This window comes from Perca fluviatilis, chromosome 4, assembly GCF_010015445.1.
Source record: "Perca fluviatilis chromosome 4, GENO_Pfluv_1.0, whole genome shotgun sequence".
Taxonomy (NCBI): domain Eukaryota; kingdom Metazoa; phylum Chordata; class Actinopteri; order Perciformes; family Percidae; genus Perca; species Perca fluviatilis.
In genome coordinates, this window is record NC_053115.1 from 4,955,839 (window position 1) to 4,975,906 (window position 20,068).

The 20,068-nt window shown below is 42.7% G+C and overlaps 1 protein-coding gene across 8 annotated transcripts in view; it reads left to right on the plus strand.

Moving 5' to 3' along the window:
- Positions 1-512: 512 nt before the first annotated feature.
- LOC120556975 (protein 4.1-like) overlaps positions 513-20,068 on the plus strand; it is an 87,127-nt gene continuing 67,571 nt past the window's right edge. For all 8 annotated transcript variants that reach the window (XM_039796916.1, XM_039796920.1, XM_039796921.1 and 5 more), the window contains exon 1: positions 513-718. The gene's annotated coding sequence lies outside the window, so the exon portion shown is untranslated. The remainder of the gene's footprint in view (positions 719-20,068) is intronic.

Consider the following 20,068-nt stretch of genomic DNA (forward strand, 5'->3'; position numbering starts at 1 on the left):
GTTTACAGGCGGTGTGTTGTTAGCAGTGGACTAGAAGTGATGAAATCAAAGGGATTGGGGCTTTTCCTGACGACACTGCAAGAAATAACAGCAACTCCTCTGATGTGGTGCCCCGGGGGCTTTAAATAGCAGCAAGAGGGGATCTGCCTAAACATGAAACATATTCTCTTGCTTATTAACAAAGCAAATAAATGGCAGGCCATTGTGTGAAGGCTATATATCTCTCATATTGTTGCCTCATTCCTGTTCCTGACAAAATAAATGACACGTATAGGCCTACGGGAATGCAGCTCCTGCGAAAACAATGGCATGTCACCGTGTTGTCATTTCCCGCATGATTATTAAGATGTAAGTAGCTATGGGCTACTTGTTGATAGAGAGCGGATATTTTTGCAGGATGACACAATCTTTGTTTTGCTTTACATATCCACCCACCCCCCCCCCGAACGCACGGACTGTATGCGCGGGCGCGCGCTGTGCGTGTGTGCGTGTGTCTTCCTCCCTCCTCGCATCTGACAGTGTCCCTCCCTCTTTCTCTCTCCACCTCCTCCTTCTCTCATTAGGCTTTTCACCGGCAAAACACCGACACCGACGCACACACACACTCCCTTTCCTCCTGTAACCTGGCAATAAACACGGAGCGGCGGCTGGAACAGGATTGACCTCCCCCGGTGCGCACCATCCATGGTCCTCCCGTGGATGTCTGTCTGACAGGAGGGTATGTTGAAATATTCATATTCCCCACTGCTAGTTTGCTCATGTCGTTTAAATCCCAGGCTTGGCTGCGTTAAACGATTTGTTGAATGTCGGGGCTTTAACGTTTCTTGTTCCGCGTAATTCGTCGCAATAATTTACGGTGCTTTGCTGTATTCTCTTTGTGCTTTTAGCTGCTGCATTGTAAAGGCAGCTCTTCCATTTATAATGCGCATGGACTTTGCCCGCGTACTTGCTCTCCTCTACATGGTGGGGGGGGTGGGATGGATATAATATTGTGAGAAGAAGCAGTTGCAAGTTGTTGCGTCGTTTGGTGGCTACGCTGGTCCAGTCACTGTTGACAGCGAACGTGCAAACCTGCAACCAGGCAGTGCCTCTGCTGCCTGGACAGCTACTTTAAAGCTACACGATGCTCTCACCAGCACGGCCTTCATTTTCATTTTTGGATTTTTCTTTTCTTTTTTCTTTTTAAAGTTGTGCTGAGCTTCAGAGGTCGGCCGTCGTCTGCTTGTTTCAGCTTGCGTCTCAGTTTGTCAGGGCAAACAGTGTATTCTCCAACACACCCATCACTAATTATGCAACAGCCACACTGACAGAGGCACATACACACTGAGGACTTACACAATGTTGCCATTGTCACGCCCTCCAATCAACACTTCTTGTTTGTTTGATATGGCGTTTACTTCAATAATTTGTAGTTTATAGACTTGTTCTAGTCACAGTGTAATCATTTCAATCAGTCAATAAATCCATTTTATTTGTCACATGGAATGTTGAGGGTAGAAGTCCAGTGAAATGTAATCACATCAGTTCCATCACCTTGTGCATGATTCATCATAAAGCAGAATGGGGGCGGTCTTAGTCAGTGTCCTCATTTAGGACCGTGGTAGCCTGACGGGAGAAGCTCCTCCTGAGCCTCTCAGTGCTGGCCTGGTGTGTCCGGTACCTTCTTCCCGACCTCAACGGGGGTTTGGATCTTTAATGATTCTCCTAGCCTCTTTATTGCAACACCAGGTAGAAATGTTATGTAGGCAGGGTAAGGCACCGCTCATTGTGTGTTCAGCCGAACTAACCACTCTCTGCAGGGCCTTGCTGTCCTGTTTCTGTGCTGTTTCTGTACCAGGCAGTGATGTTCCCCGTCAGGACGCTCTCAATGGTGCAGGAGTTGAAATTTCTCAGAATTTGAGGGGGTACTTGGAATTTCCTCAAAGTCTCTGCCTTGCCTTTCTCACCACTGAGTCAGTATGCAGCGCCCAGGTCAGACCCTTGGTGATGTGGAAACCAAGGTGTTTGAAGCTGTCCACCCTCTCCACTGAGGACCCATTGATATTAAGGGAGGCACAGTTCCTTCTCTGCTTCTTTCCAAAGTCCACCGTCATCTCTTTAGTCTTACTGACGTTCATGATGAGGGTATTTTCCTGACACCAGCGGGTCAGGTCCTCTACTTCTTTCAGGAAGGCCTTTTAATAGTTGTCTGTGATCAGGCCCACCACATTTGTGTCGTCAGCAAAGGTGATGATGGTGTTGGAGTCGAAAGTAGCTCCGCAGTCATGTGTGTACAGGGAGTACAGCAGGGGACTGAAAACACATCCTTGGGGTGCTCCAGAGTGAGAGTGGGAAAGGTGTGTCTGCCCACCCTCACCCCCTGGGGTCTGCCTGTCAGGAAGTGAAGGATCCACATTCCCAGTGAGGTGTTTAGTCCCAGGTCCATGAGCTTTGTGACCAGCCTGTTAAATGCTGAACTGTAGTCAATGAACAGCAGTGGGGTCTTCCGTTGATCGATGGGACAGCCAGTTCATTTGTCAGTGATGTGTAGGTGTCGGCTAAATGGGTGAAAATCACAGACACCGGCTGAATACTGTATAGACATCTGGCTGCAGAGGTGAATCAGCACTCTGCCTGTGTTTGCCTGCATGCTTGGGCGTGTCTATGTACGGAAATGGCCTCACCTCTGGCCCCCTGGCTTTCACCTCTATATGTAGAATTGCATACAGTATTAAAGAGGAATATTTTAGCAATGTACGTGTTGGCTTCACATTCGGGATGTTTACTTGGACTCTATAGTTGTGCACCTGCGGTTAGCTTCCCCAACTCCTATCTTAAATATGTCTTTGTTTGTGTCTTGCATATGGAGTCATTTACAGTGTTATGATGATAAATTATGTTATTATGTATTACTTACATTTATGCAAGTCAGACCAAGTGTGGCTCAGTTTTTCCTGCAGTGTTACCGTACAGGTGGGCTCATGATACTTTGTCACGCTCTTCCTCCAGGCCGCGCACACTGTCAGCCTCAGCTGGCAGACCTGCTGTCACACAGCAGCCGTGTCGTTAACCTCAGACACACTCCTGTGCCTGTTGTGTCAGCCTTGCCCATTCACCCTGCCAGCCAGCCATCCTCCCCCTGAGTATCACCTGATTCTTCTTCACCCCCCCCCCCCAACTGCCAGGGAGCCGTCATCTCATTCTCAGCACCAGTTTCTCCACTGTGTGCTCACCAGTACTACAGCATGAAAATGTGATCACACAGTGTTGAGACACATCGAAGTGAATCCAACTCAATTCCGCATGCCTTTTTATTTGTATACGTATGTGCACAAAGTCTCACGGCTAGTATGTACATGTCAGTGTTTGTGCGTGAGTTCAGAAGCCCGAGGGTGCCAATGGGATTTTACAGCACAGCATGCTCCCTACCTCCATTTGCAATTCAAATGAGCATGTATGAGGCATCCAGTCAGGCTGAAGCAGCGCTCCTAATCATTCCTCGCACTTGCAAGTTAACTTAACCATTTCCTATTGACTTCTCTGTTGGAAAGACAGAGCAGTTGGTAGCTTCTTTGTGTTAAACACACAGAGGAAGAATCCGTATATACTGTAGCTTTTGGCACATGCATGAAATGCTGCATAATTGTGAGGGGTCACCCTGATGTTACCAATGATAATGCTAAGGCATGCAGCAGTGTGTGTGTGTGTCCTGTGCTTGTCATTGCTGTTGGCCCAGCTGAATTGTCTTTGACTCGCCATGTTTTTTGTAGCCTGGTGAGCGTGGTCACGTCTCTTCCTGTCTGCTGAACACCAGTGACCAATCACACATGCAAACACAGAGACACATCCATGCGTTTGTACTTCTATACTGCTCAGGTACTTGGCATCAAGCGTTTACTAGTTCCTAACCCTAACCGTCTCAACACAACAAACATCTAACCACAACCCTTACCCTAACCTTAACCTAAATCCAATTTTTACCCTCAAGTTATCATCCTTAGGATTGCCAGTATATCAGCTCATATTACCATATGGCAGTAACCATTTATTCTGTTTGCAGCCTGTCATTGCCTCTGCATGTAGTTCTTTTCATGGATAATGGCTGAGTCGCCAGCCTTTAAATTGTGGCTTAAATAGGCTTAAATATTCTAACATTTAGTTGCTACTGTAAAAACAACTCAGCATTTTTCAAACGTTCCCTGCCTAAATGCCATCATCTTAAGAACTCTATGCCCCAGTTTGTAACGTAGGTTTTCTGTCAAATATTTGAAGTATCAAGCCTAATACATTAATATTTACAACTTTATGTAAGCAAGTCATACATTGTTTACACGCTTTGTAACTAATACTTGATACGTGATAACTGAGGAGCAGCACAGTTTTATTGACAGTACGGCGGTACTGTGCACTGGAGCTTTGTGTGTATTTACCCAATATGTCTAATCTTGGACCAAAATCCCTTTTTCCACATGCTTTTTCAGCTTTGTTTGAAACGATCAAAAAAGGATAACACAACTTTACCACACCTGAATCGAACAGGAGGGTTCGCAGTGGCTGACGTGCTTTTGTTTGATGGGTTTGATGATGGATGCTGCATCCGCTGCAGTCCTGTCAAAATCATGTTACGGTGCAGACTTGAACACCATCGTTGCGTGGTCTTTAGTAGTGTGTTTGGGGATTCCAGCAACAATGTCTATAGTTAGTCTGTGTCTCTTCCCCTGCCGGTAAATCCTGTTGTTGTCTCTCTGATCAGGGCTTTTTTTTTTAGCTTCGGTTTTTCCTCACACGGCTTTGGGCGATTTATTGCCTTCCTCTGATTGCATCATTCTGTCTGCAGTCAGATGTAAGAAGACCGAAAGAGAAGCTATCTATCCCACCCTCAGTCATATAGCCCTTCACAGTTGATGGGAAGCATCACTTTGTCCTTCTGAAGGGGAGGCAGGGAGCTTTACCCTGAGCAGGAGCAGCTCAGCTTGCCTCAGCCTGATGATTACAGTGAGTCAGCAGGTTCTCCATTTTTTTTTTCTTTTCCCCCCTTCCTTTGCATACCTAGGCTGGTCTCCCTCGCTCCCTCTCGACTGCCGCCTTCTTTGAACAAATCCCCTGTCTCTAAAGGATGAGATGCATCATGTTGTTGTCTGGCTTTGATCTGCTGCAACGATACCCATAGTGCTGCTCATTTGGATCTCTAACGCAGTAAAGCAGAATTCGTATTTCAGGCAAAGTTGGTGGGGAAAGAGAACAGTTGCCACTTCTTTTAGGGCTGTTTATTCTACCTTCATTGTTGTCTGCCGTGGCAATACTTTTCTCCAGCTATTTTGGCCTCTTCCAACAAACCAAGCCAGCAGCCATTGTTTTCTTTTGGCCACTACACAATTGGCAATCATTAATTAGAGCCTTTGCATTCAACAGTTGTAGAGGAAGGCTAATTCCACTGTTGATCCGTCCATTTCCCCGAAGATTAGAGTGTGTGAGTGCCTGCGTCTTGCGCATTGTAGAAAGCTGGCAAATTGAGGAAAAGGTCGATCTTAGTGCAAACTATTTATAAATTCATAAAACAAGTCCTAAAATGAGGATTAGGAAGGATTAGAGTTGCAAAAAAGTAAAGAGTCACAACAACACCATGCTTACTGCTGCTGCTAGTACTGAGGAAAATCCAGAGCTGATTTGCACAAATGTCTTTTTACAGCATGATGAAGTTGCAGGTATAGTAAAGTGAAGGATGGCAGGGTTTAGCTTTTGAGGACGATGGTCCCATGGTAACTGTACTGTGATTAAACATTGTTGCTGCTGCTGTGTGGTTAACGAGATATGCAGCTCCACTGAGAAAGTTGGGTACACTCTGACCTCTGCAGTATTAAACTGGTAATTGGACTAAAAGATGGTTGAAACAATCGGCCAGTGAAGCAGTTAGGTACAGTCTGCATAGGGACTGTGACTGTCTGCTTGCCTGTTGGATAGTACCCAGTATTTCTCAGTGATGAGAAATGTGTTTGTCGAGGGTCATGTAGCTTGGGTGGTTGCAGTGGTCTGTGGAGGAGTAGTTACACAGACTACTCCCAGTCCCTTTGGGCCTGTTGTCATGTGGCTTCTAAACTGGTAGGACAGGTTGTTGGAAGGCAGATCCAGGCACAGCCACGGTCATTACTCCACACTTTGTACACACAGATAATCTGTGAATATCTTCTGTATGTGGTGTGTTTTGTCATAATGTAATTGTTGTTTGCAACGTATGCATAGAAGTACATCTACGATTTCTAAGCAGATTTTTGTACGTTATTTGCAATGTACCGGAGATAATCAGAGATAATATGGTATCTCAGAGATGTTCAAGTCAAACTGAGGGCGCTTTCACACCTGCGAGAATGCAGCAATCGAACTCTCGAACTCGCACCAAAAGCGTACCAAACAAGCGTACCGAGACCTCCTTGAAGAGGTGATCTCGGTACGCTTTCAATCGAACTCTGGAGCGGTTCTTTTGTGGTGAGAACGTGATCCGTACTCAAACCGCACCAACTATATGTACTATGCAAGTCTGAGCTAATGTCTCCTGTTGTCAGGTGTGCTTAGCAATCTGCGATGCAGCAGAGCAGCAAACTGTAGCATCTTGCAGTGCTTCTCTCACAGAAATAGACTGCGGTCAAGCTCGCCGTCCGTCACTCGCATCTCCGTGGTCAAACCAGCCGCCGCTAAAGTTGGAGACAGACGCCGGCAGAGCGGAGCGAAGTCTCGGAGACCAGAGCAGACGTAGTAACGTCTCTCGTCTGATCATTTTAGTGAAATGAGCTGGTTTGACCATGGAGATGCAAGAAATATGCACTAGTCCAGAACACAGGATCATCTTCCTGTATTTACTTTCTTTCTCCCGCCCCCAGACACATCCCACTAATAAGAGGAGTGGACGTTCTTGCGTGATTTGTAATGACGCATTTTGGTACGCTTGGATTTTTCCAGGTGTGAAACCAAACCAAACCAAACCGAACCGAGCGCAAGGGCAACTCCAAGTTTACAAACTCACCAAATGATTTGGACCAAAGCAAACGAACTACAGGTGTGAAAACGCTCTGAATCTAAAAAATATGTGTATCACGTCTGTTCAGATTAGACTGAGTTATGTCTCAGTGGAGTCCGACTTTTGACGCTAATTGTGGAAATCAGGCGCCACAGGTTTTAAAGTACCTTAATTGCCTCCATGATTTATGTCACAGGGCTGCTGCTGCCCCAACTGCCAACTGGCTCTCCACAGGCCCTACTGTGTGAAAACCGCTGTAGTCTGTTATCAAAGAAACCCATAATGTATTTGACTATTTGATATATTACACTGTATTTTACAGGCAGTCCTAGGCTTTTTTATTCATCTACTTGAACAGGCTTAAAACATGATGCTGCAACTAACGAGTAATAGCATTATCGATGAAACCATTGAAAAATGCCCACCACAAGATGCCAGAGCGCATGCTAATGGCTTTAGATCATTATTTTTGTTTGACCAACAATCCAAAACTTAATTATATAAAAAGAGAGAAGTCCTAAATCCACACATGTTGGATGTGCTGATTGTTAGTGATTAAATTTCAGCCGATCGACTAATCATTTGAGCAGTAGTTACATATCATGATGTGCAGGTGGAATAACAGATTGATTAGAATAGTCTTTTGTAAAGTCTATGGTGGGTTCATGTGCATTGTGGAAGTTCTGACAATATAAATGTGAAAGTAATAACCTTTTCTGTGTATGTATTATCTGACAGCATTGCTTGGTAGTTCAATTGTAGTTCAATTCATTCAAGATATCAGGGCTCGCCACCATGAATATGCACTTTCAACTGGATTTTCATGCAACAATAACAGAAGAGAAAAATAAATACAATTTGTACTGTGATGGATTGGCTTTCTCAATGTCTCCACACTGCTTTGATCATTTTACTTCTGAAGAGTTAGCTTCTCCTTAGCTCACATTAAGTTACAGTAATTATTATCTCATACTACTGCACATGCAGTATATCCTATCCTGTTGTTCCTCTTTACTGCCTTGTTCTTCAGTGTGCAATTAAGCATCCTCTCACCTCATTAATAAGGATGCTGATTTATAATCCGAGCAGGTGCTCCCATCTGCAGCAAGCTTCTCTTGTAAAATCATAAACTGATTATGCTGCAGCAACATTAGCTGCCCTTGTTGGGAGTGTGTCAATACTACAAGTCAAAATACAGTTTGCAAAAAATCCAGAAGTCATGCTGTTCAGCAAGCAGCAGTGGTTTGTACAATCAATCTGATGTTATATGTTGGGGTGGTCCACTCCTGCCTGAAACTGCTGTTTACTTGGTTTTTGATTACTCATGTGTTGTTATCGCACCCTGCACAACACTCTCACTTCTCTTCCCCACCTGCACTCATGAGTTGTAAGGCCACTCCTCAGAAATGGAAACCACTCATTGTTTTGGCATCAGCAACTCCCTCTGTGATAGTCGGCTGTTTTTTTTTCAACCGCAAGCCTTTCTGTAATTGTTCCACGCTTTTTAGAGCTTTTTTTTTTTCTGGCTGGCAATAAATGTTTCACTCTGCATGTACTGATCATTCATGGATTCTCTGTCATGCATCGATTTTTCTTCTCTTTTTGTTTTTATGTTGGCAGTGATAATGAGAGGCTCTTTTATAATTCATAACATGATGGATGTCCCTCTGGTAGCAGTTTTCATGCTGTAGTCTTACCAGACACTTCTACGCCAACAGCACATAGCGCTGCCAAACAGAGCAGTACACAGATTCAGATGCTTGGGGTTGGCTTTCAGCTGCCATTTAGCAAACCACACTTTGAACTTAGTAGCAGTGACTGGCAAATGACTGATTCTGCCCTGAAAAGTTTACAAGACTAGACTTAGTCTCTGTCTTTTCTTCACAAATAGCATTGAGTTCCTTGTCCAGCATCTTTTCAAATCCTCTGACACCAGTAACAAAGAGAGCTCATGTAGCTTCCTTTCAGCCCCAGTACTGATCCTAATAAGGAGATGAATGACTCTATACAAACAGTAGAGTGAAGCCGTGGACTGGATGTATGCCCACTGCCTCTCTATTTCGCTGTTTGCTAAGGGTGAAATGCCTGTTTCAGTCTCCTCTAATCAGCTTCTGTTCCTCTGTAGAACTGGTCAGTGGTGAGTTTAGTGGCAACTCCCACAGCCCCTGGACTGGATGAAGAGAAATGTTTGGTTAAAGTTAAAGCCAAAAAACACAAGTTTGTTATGTTTAAGGATTGAGAAGTAGTGCCTGAATATAATAATTTCGGTAGAGTGAGAAGCTAGAGGAAGGATGTATTGGTCAATGACTGTCAAGAACTATAATCCTTATCGTCACTCCCAACGTGATTGACAGAACTACCAGTCTTAACAAAGACAACAACATTAGCCTACATTTTTGAGATTCTGTAACATGCTAACAGGTTAACTTTAGTAAATCTTGTTTAAAACAGGGGAAAGGGCACGTTAAGACCAACAAAATCGATCTGGTGATTCGTCGCAGGGTTGTGAGGCATTAGTAGGGTGTGTCACTTAAATGGCCCATTTGTGTGAGTCCCATTGTGTTATTTAAAGGCATGAAAATTTCACTTTATGAGGTTTTTTAACATTAGTATGAGTTCCCCCAGCCTGCCTATGGTCCCCCAGTGGCTAGAAATGGTGATAGGTGTAAACCGAGCCCTGGGTATCCTGCTCTGCCTTTGAGAAAATGAAAGCTCAGATGGGCCGATCTGGAATCTTCTCCTTATGAGGTCATAAGGAGCAAGGTTACCTCCCCTTTCTCTGCTTTGCCCACCCCGAGGAGATTTGGCCTACCCATGAGAGAGAGAGAGACATTATGGCTTGCAAACAAGCAAAGTGGCAGTTGGTCAAGGCCACGCCCCCACCCTCCACCTTGCCCCCCCCTCCCCTCAATAGCTAAAGACGCAGAAATGGCACATCCTAAGGAAAGCTCATTGTGGGACTGGCTCTAGTGGCTATAATTCTGCACCAAGGCTGAATTACGGGAAAGAGACTTCAGATACAGTATTAGGGGACCACTAAGGTCTATATAAAAGAGACTTCAGATACAGTATTAGGGGACCACTAAGGTCTATATAAAAGAGACTTCAGATATAGTATTAGGGGACCACTAAGGTCTATATAAAAGAGACTTCAGATATAGTATTAGGGGACCACTATGGTCTATATAAAAGAGACTTCAGATACAGTATTAGGGGACCACTAAGGTCTATATAAAAGAGACTTCAGATACAGTATTAGGGGACCACTAAGACCTATATAAAAGAGACTTCAGATACAGTATTAGGGGACCACTAAGACCTATATAAAAGAGACTTCAGATACAGTATTAGAGGACCACTAAGGCCTATATAAAAGAGACTTCAGATACAGTATTAGGGGACCACTAAGGCCTATATAAAAGAGACTTCAGATACAGTATTAGGGGACCACTAAGGTCTATATAAAAGAGACTTCAGATACAGTATTAGGGGACCACTAAGGTCTATATAAAAGAGACTTCAGATACAGTATTAGGGGACCACTAAGGCCTATATAAAAGAGACTTCAGATACAGTATTAGGGGACAACTAAGGCCTATATAAAAGAGACTTCAGATACAGATCCTCACATTTGACTTGTTGAGGCACGGGAGCTGAATGATCAGTCCGAATGCCTTTTCTGCCGACGGTTGTTGTGTCAGAGCTTTGAAGCTGGTGTACAGTACTCTCTCTGCACCAACCGCTGGCCCACGTGGTTGCCAAAAGAATACACAGTTTGAGTGTAAATGTGGGCAGTTTCCACAGGTGGAATACAAAGCAGGTGAACATGGTATGTGTGGCTTTGTGCAGCAATGGTGGATTGAAGCTTTAAAAATGCTATCAGGGGGATGACACATTTAGAGATAGGCAAGACTGTAATAAAGGAGTTCTTTCTGAACCCTGCTTTAACACCGGGAAATAATCAGCAGAGGGCTTTTACACCCACAGTGTCAGTTTGATGTTATGTATTGCTGTCCTCGCATACATTTCAGTGCTATATTAAGAACCACTATTATTTTAGAAATGGAAATAGCCTCCATTCAAGATTGCCCAAATTTCTAAAAGTCATTTAGTAATGATACAGATGTGTATATTTATTTCAGCTCTCTCTTGCATTCAGTAAAGAAAGAAACAAAATAAAATCACAGTAGTACTGGATGCTCATAACTCATTGGCTCATATTTAAAATGTTTTCCTTGAACAAAGTATTGTCGCGATGAACTTAGGCCTGCACATTTCGGGGAAAAATATGAATCACGATTTTTTAGCTTAGAATTGATATCACGATTCTCTGCCACAATGTTTTTCTCATGTGTGTGTGTAAGTGGCAGTACCAAACATAGCTTTTTTTGGCAACTATAGCACATTGCGCATCACCACAAGCCTGTAAACATAGAGGCTTCAATGAATAAAGAAAATAAAGTACATACCGGCCATTTAAGTACAGTAGGCTACCAAAAATAGTGACATATAACACATTGAACTAAATATGGCCCTGATACAGGCTCTATCTGAACTCCTTGAACATGTCTTTACATAATCAAAACCTGTTAATGTCAATGTCAAATGCTTTCAATAAATTAATTGAAGGAGAAAAAAAAAAAAATAAAAATCAAAATAATTTAAAAATTAAATCGTGAACAGGGGTGAATCGAGATCGCGATTTTATAACGATTTATCGTGCAGGCCTATATGAACTGCAAAAAAACATTTTCCAAATTTGATAGGTGTTTGTAGAGTTTTGCATTTGTTTTATTCAGACCTTGTACCTGCTTGACAATATACAACAAAATGACAAAAGACAATTTCTGTGGAGGAATATACAATTCATTAACAATAAAAGCCTCAGAATTCTTGAAGTTATTGTCTTCACTCTTATTTATTTCTCTCAACAGTGGGAGTGTGGGAAGCTGCCACTGTAAACGTTTCCCTGTGAAGTGGTTTGCATTTGCACATTGGGTTGCGTAACAGATAGGAAAATGTGGGAGTGAAATGGTGCACTGTCACATCATTGCTGGGATTGTATATACTGTATTTCTGCTTTACCTTGGTAGCAGGCAGTAGGGCTTTTACAGCATATCTGCTTGCGTTAATTGTACATAAAGATAATAAATCATGTGAATTTTATCCAAAAAAATTCTCTCTCCTACAAGGTAGGGTTTACACAGAATTAAACTTGTTGCAGCTGGATTAGGATTCAACAGAGACAAACCTAACTCTTAACTTCATGTAATTTGGAAGCTTCCTATTACCTGCTTCTGTCAGTCACAGTTAACAAAAGCAGTCCAGGCTGTTTGTTTATGGAGTTGGACTGTGTTTAAGGAGAGATAAGTCTGTGCTTGTGGTTTAACCTGAGAGCAAACTTGACTCGGTCTATCCACCTGAGTCATCGCTGCTCACCATTAGCCAAGAATTTTTATTTTTTACACCGCCCTTAATTTAGCCTCTGGTAGTCTGTGAGTTTCACTGATTATTTTAGGCCTGTCTGAAGCAGTTGGCATTAACTCTGGCAGAGACGTCGAAGTCGCTCCAAACTCTGGACTGAAAACTGAAGGGCAGCATAGGTGTTTCACTGGACCCCTGGGGGTTAAAGAAATAGGTTGATATTTTGGAAAAAAGTGCTAATTTGATGTGTCCAACTAATATTCCACAGAATAGAAATGCACATTATTTAGCATTTTCTTTTCCAAATTTCCTTGAAATACGTTTGAAATTTGCATTACATTTGGATTGAAACTTGGAAATAGGTGGATATAGATGGGCTGGCCATTTCTTTCTCAACAAACGATATACATAACATGTGAATTACTGATCATTAGAGGTGCTGCCATGGATTTTGTTGCTAGATGAATTTTGTTATGTTCTGACAGAGCCATGCTTCAGTCTTTATGCTAAGCTAAGCTAAGTGGCTGCTGGCTGTAGCCTTATATTTACCATCTACAGACTCTGCGCAGTTGCTCTTCCATCCGCCTCCACACAGTCTCAGCCAAGATGGGCTGTGTGCTGCCATAAGCATTTACAAATAGATAAACAAACAAATAAAATTAGATAACTCAAACACTGTCTCAATGACACATTTACATTTCACTGGGATCAATACGCCCTCATCGCAGCTACAGCGCCATGAACACAAGAACAAATCAGGGACAGGGCCATCATCATTCTCTTCTCTGAGTTGCTTTGCACTAGAGCTGGGCAATATATTGATATTATATCGATATCGTGATACGAGACTAGATATTGTCTTAGATTTTGGATTTCATAATATCGTGATATGACATAAGTGTTGTCTTTTAGTGGTTTTAAAGGCTTTTGCACCTTAGGGGATTTTCATACAGGGAGCGATTGTCGTGCCTCGTAATTCATTTTCAATGAGAGGCGAGCGTGCAGGTAGGGAGGCGCGGGCAGTTTGACAGGCGACGCTACAAGCGGGCGCAATCCCGTGAAACTGTTGTGTTCGTGCTCGTCACACGCACACGCACACGCCCGCCCGCTGGAAGAGTTGAATTGTGTTGAATTTTCATTACCTTTAAAGGTGCACTATGAGTTCCTGCATGGTCACTTCTGTTGACGTTCCAAGTAAATAAAAAATAAAAAAACCTCCCCCCATGTTTCAATAACTGTCATGACTAACTGTCACTAACCCCCTCCCCCAACCATCTTGTCGGTGATTGGCTGGAGAGGTTTGTTGTATTTTGGTGCACAGCCTGTGCCCCTAATGGTTGTTTGACGTTTACGACCCCTGTGTTGTCTCCCGAGACCGGTCTTTTTCTCAGTGTATTCAGGGGGCAGGCATCTAGCGGATCAAGGAGAGATGCCTACGATTTGAGACTAAAATGAAATCGCGCTGAAACCATGCAGGAACTCATAGTGCACCTTAAAGTGTTTTTGTGATTTTTCCTTTGGATTACTTTCATATCCTTGTATAAATTTGTTGTGTTAACACTGTATCTTGCAGCATTATTTTCCAAATTATACAGCTTGCCGTTGTTTCATTTTTGGCCTGAAAATATAGCCACACAGCGCCTCTTCCTCTCTGCCATTTTTCTGCTCCGTCTCTGTCCTGCTTGTGTGTGTGTGTTTGTGGTGCTGGCCGCTGCCGGGCTTGGCTGCTTGCTTGCTTGTTTTGCCCGGCGCCGCTGAGTCATGTGACGGTACAACATCAAATCACAAGATGGCGGGAGGAGGAGCAAAGTGTGCCTGCTCCGCGCTGTGACAGGAGCGGCACTTGAAAGCAGCGGCACTGACACAGACACCGGCAGCCAGGTCGCCTCTTTGATGAAACCGCAGCGGTGCATACTGGAGAGAAACTAAAACTAAAATGTCCATCTCATTACACTGGTATTGATCAATATCGATACCAACGTTGGTATCGACATTATCGATATTTGGATCAATCCGCCCACCACTAACGCGCAGCGCAAATCAATGAACAAGAGACTGATTCTTGCTGTTTGTGAGTTCACTAAAATATAAAACGTTATCAGGACGTAGACAGCGGGGCTTCTGCTTGTCAGAGCTTCGGCACAAGACTGGATTTATCTGGTAACGTCAGTAATTATGACTGTGCTAATTTAGCTAACTTTAGCTATCAACAATAACAGTCCGTGGTAAGGAAATACTAGCATTGCCACTATTTGTTATAAATCGACCTGTGATTAGGCATATATGATACCACAGTAAACTAATCTCATTCAGTTGTATGGCAGGGATACAGTAGTGCTCAGAATCCCCATGGTTACCACAAATTCATATTCACTCCATATCGTCAGACTGGACTGTAGACTGGAAATAGACACACTGCTACAGAGAATGAGCAGCAAGCAGACTACCAACAGAACATTCAGTCCGATCACAATCATCTTGTGTTTTGTGCTTGTCTTCAACTCCCAAAAACCCTCCCATGTCCTACTCTTTATTGCTGCTGGCTGCCTGTGGCTGCTCACTTAGGACTTAGGAACAGAGATGTTTCTGACTGGGGCTTGTTGGGGGCGTGGCACCAGAGGAGCTACTGTGGCATGTCATTGGTGGTGTCCTGCTCTTCTAATTCTCTCCCTCGATGCCTGCCTCCACTTTCTCATTTTCACTAGTTTCTGGTTTGTCTTGACGAGATTGTTTAATGATAAAACATTTTTCGCCCTGTTAGCATAACAAAGCAAACTGAATATACAACATAAACCTGCATTCGCTGGTAAAGTTGATCTTGCGAATGTGTTGGCAAACGTGAGAAGCATTAGCATTTAAACTTATGTCCGTGTCCACCTGATGAGTTTACGTCTAATATTCACCCTCCCTTAGCTCTGGTTTGGTCTCCACCAATATAAAAAATGTCTGGCTTTTTAGCAGCTAAGTGCTTTGCTCAGTTAGTTGATGACTTTGTCTGCCTGCTGTTTGGTGCTGGGCAGCTATGGAACAGTTGGTTTTCCAAGCTTTCTCACTGAAACAGCTGTCTGCTGTAAATTATGCTGTGACACCAAATCACAACAGTTACGTTTCCTGCTGTACAAATTAAACAATGAGTTAACGGATACTGAAACGCACAGAGTGGAGCTACAGATCCTATTGATAATCCCTGTCTGGGTACGCCACTACAAGCCCATTTCCCATTTACACATGGTCATTTGATCCATTGTTTATATAAACTCACTGATTATAGAAGCTTTAAGTAAATACATCTTGCATGACATGAGCAACGGGAATTCGCCCCAGGTGATTCTAGTGGTTGCTACGGGAATTTGGGGCGCTATTGGACTGGATCAACTGGACAATAGGAGAAACAGCAGCTGTGTAAAGGAAATCCAATAAACTATAAACTTAAAGGTCCCATGACATGCTGCTTTTTGGATGCTTTTATATAGGCCTTAGTGGTCCCCTAATACTGTATCTGAAATCTCTTTCCCAAAATTCAGCCTTGTTGTAGAATTACAGCCACTACGAGCCAGTCCCACAATGAGCTTTCCTTAGGATGTGCCATTTCTGTGTCTGTAGCTTTAAATGCTATTGAGGAGGAGAGAAGCAGGGCAAGGTGGAGGGTGGGAGTGTGGCCTTGACCAACTGCCATGCTTCGCTCGTTTGCAATCCATGATGTCGCTCTCTTTCTCATGGGCGGGCCAAATTCTCTGGGCGGGCAAAGCAGAGAAAGGGGAGGTAACCTTTCCCCTTATGACGTCATAAAGGGAAGAGTCCAGATTGGCCCATCTGAGCTTTCATTTTCTCAAAGGCAGAGCAGGATACCCAGGGCTCGGTTTACACCTATCGCTATTTCTAGCCACTGGGGGACCATAGGCAGGCTGGGGGAACTCATATTAATGTTAAAAAAACTCATAGGGTGAAATTTTCATGCCATGGAACCTTTAAGCAAATGTAAAAACTGGGGACAACTTTTCACATCTTCTTATTCAGCATTATAGGGTATTATCCCACATTCAAGTAAATCTATCATCTTTGCCTTAATGGAATGGGATATTTTTCTGTTGAATGCTAACCCAGAGTAACTGTGATTTTCTGTCTCTGGTCACTAGAGAACAGTTTGTAGCTTTGTTCCTTCGATGGACCCAACGAGGCTTTCAGTAGCCTTTGGTAATTACAGTCACACACATAGTCGTGGCCTCAGCCAAGATGGCAACATACTGTCATTTGGATTTTGAAGAAACAGCAAATTAAATGGCTCTAGTCCGATCTGGATGGGCTATGTGACATTTCACTTGGTTTAATACAGCCTCACTGTGGCCACAGGACCGTGGATTGTTTTCTGTTGGAAACATGGAAGATGAATGAGTATAAGCAGGGCATCCACCTCTCCGTGTTGACTCACGTACACCATTTATTCCTTTATCATTGCTCGTCACGCCCACATTTATAATTCACGCTTATTATACTTTCGTACTTCATGGGTCAGGGTGATTATTCATTTTTCAATAACTGCTGTCCAGTGTGGGTTTGTTGTGTTTGTATGAATGTTTAATGTCTGGAGATGGAAAGTACATGGCTTCAGCACATTAAATGTTGTCATTCATTTGATTGGTAAACGAGGGAAATCACAGCATTCTATTAGTGCTGATTTGTTCTGTTTTTGCCTTTTGATCGCTGTTCAGTGCAGAATTAAGGACGAGCCTTTTAACGGACTAAGTCATATATTTATATCTGTGAATTTCTTGATTCAGAAGTTTGGCAGAAAGTTGTGTGTGTGTGCGTGTGTGTGTGTGTTTGTGTGCGTATCCGCTGTCAAAGATGATTGTTCCCCAAGAATGGGTTTTTTTCTCTCAATTTTTGGAGAAGTAAAAAAACTATGCTTTCAGATTGATAACCATGCAAATTAAGGAATATATAATTTGATTTCCTGAAACCTAATTGCAAGTTATGGCCACACAAGCTTTTCAATTCTGGAAATAATTTTAAAAGAAAAGGTTTGAGTTTGAGTTACAAGGTTTTCACAGCAGTGGCAGCAGTATAGAGCTACAATCACTGTCAAAACATTATTTAAAAGTGCAGGACCTAAAATCCTCAGAATGCATGTGTGTTTCATCACTTCAACACCTTATACCTAGAATTTTGTCTGAAAATATATAATCTCTGGCTTAATTAGCTTTATTCAACTCATTTGGGAATGGCTTGAATGTAATGGACGTTCATTAATATAAAGAAGTTACGCACTAAAGCTTTGAAATTGACGTATTGACCAGACTGAAATTGTCTGAATGTTGCATTATTGGTACGTGTTTAATGTAACTGAATCATCAATAATAGAATCAAATTGAATTGGTAGATCTGTGCCAATACTGAGCTCTACCATATAAATGAATATGGAATAAAAAGGACAAACCTAAAATTAGAATAAAATAAGAATAAGACCCAAAATAACAGTTACCGCCCCAAAGGACACATACTTTGTTGGAAGGGGACCAGGCAGGTTGCACTTTATTGTCAGGAGAACACTTGTTCCAGCCACTTTTTGTCTCTCTTGTCTCTGAGTATTCAGCACTCCCTCCCTCCTGTCCTTCCACTTCATGCCCTCTCTTGGCAGTATTGCACTTCAGTCACCCCTCCAACCTTCCATGATTCTCGTATTGATGTGACGTTGGTATCTTGGCCAGGCTTGGAGGGAACATTGATTAAACAGTGCGACAGGTTATTAGCCGTCTCTTTTGTTTACCCAGCTGAACAGGCTTCAACAGAATTTGAGAGCAGGAAGAAGAGCAAAGATCAATGTCAGATTCAGAGCAAGGCTTTTTATCAAGGCACATCAATCACAGGTGTCTGCCACTGACTCATCCTTCATACTTATTTTGATGCAACCTCAATTTAACCATCTTCTCAAGATTATTACAATGCCTCGATAACAGCCTAGTCTCTGTTCAAAATCTCAAACTGCATCACATTGTCAGTGGGGCCAGCTTTTGTTTTTCAGAGATGTTTATTTAAGTCTAGTCTGGATCAATTTAAGTACATTGCTAGGATTGCAATTGTTATCTGTGTGTCAAAATGACGACAAGAACAACCTCCTTAATAGCAAACTAACGTTACATGATGAAAATGGCATGTTTTGACGAAAAATGTTAATTGTGTAATAGGCAGGCCTGCTTGGTTCTTTCGGTGAATGACTGTAAAGATTTACAATCATATGTTAACGCAATTTACTATCTAATTTTAATTTGTTATTATTTATTTATAATTATTATGATGTGGGCAGGGATTTGCTATGGACAAAGTACACCTAAACATAAGAGCAAATTACATTTGACCATGTATCCAGCTTATTTAAAGAGCTTTGCAGGGTGCGAGTGTTCCACCAAAACAAGTTCCTTGCTGCATCCGGAACATAGTTCCACCCAAGACGATTGTGATTAGTTCAAAGAAATGCAAACAACCCAGATCTTGTATCTGTGGTGTAGCCAGACCTTACTCCACAGCGGTGTGGAGATAGATCTGGCAATGCAAGACTAATTAAGGTCAGACTTTGCTGAAGGCTGATAGTTGAAGTTGGTTGAGAAAAGTTAACTTAGACGTTTTATGACCCCCCGTGGGTGAATTTGTCCTCTGCATCAACGTCTTAGGAGCAGAGGCCAGCCATTCTCCAGTGCCAGGGGATGAAGTCTAATTCAGTGCCAAAGCCAATAGCAATGGAAGTCATATTTGACATATATGACTTTTGGTGTAGGAGGAAACCCACACAGACACCAACTCCAGACAAGGAGGAGCAGGGCTGTGATTTTAACCGAGGGCATTCTGACAGCTAACCACTATGCCAACATGCTGCCAAGTTAATATATTTAATCTCAGTTTGACAATGCCCACGCCGCAAAGATGACAAGAATGATGCAAGGAGCTGTAATACCATCATTTTGACACTCATAACAGTAGAAACCCTTAGATCTAAACATTTTTCCATGATATCACAGAAGAACAAGGAAATACTGCACAATAGATTTCAAGTTGCTGTAGGCATCCCTGTGATTCCTCAGGTTTTAGAAGGGCTAACCTGAACACTCAAGAAATACTTGGCACCAAATGCCAAATGGTTAGCAACTAGCTGGTAAAATGGGTAAATGAGTAAAATTGCAATTATTTTCGAACTGGAATGTGTGTTCAAGATGTGCTGGACAGTTATCGATTTCATGTTTTCAGCTCCTTGCCTCCGTTGTATTTTGTTTTTGCTCTCAGTATTGCACTCCTCTGTCCAGAGCATGATTGACATCTTCTTTAACTATTACAGTCTGCACATATTCAGCTTGAGGCCTCAGGTTTTGACTTTTAAATGAAACTTAAGCTTGCAGATCACTATTTGTTAACAAAATAAACGTAGAAGTCAATACTGCATTGGAGTTTTTCACTTTGTTATCAAAGTAGTATTGAAATTCCGGTTATTGTATATAACGAGGATTGTGTTTTTACTGTGGACTCCCATTCTTGTCTTACTGGAAAATCTTCTGAAGCAGAATTCAGACCCTCCTGCACTAAAACTAATGAAACTGAAAGTGTTTTCGATGGGTTGGCTGTCCTCTAGGTCAGGTCCTTTGCATGTTTTACAGACTGCCAACC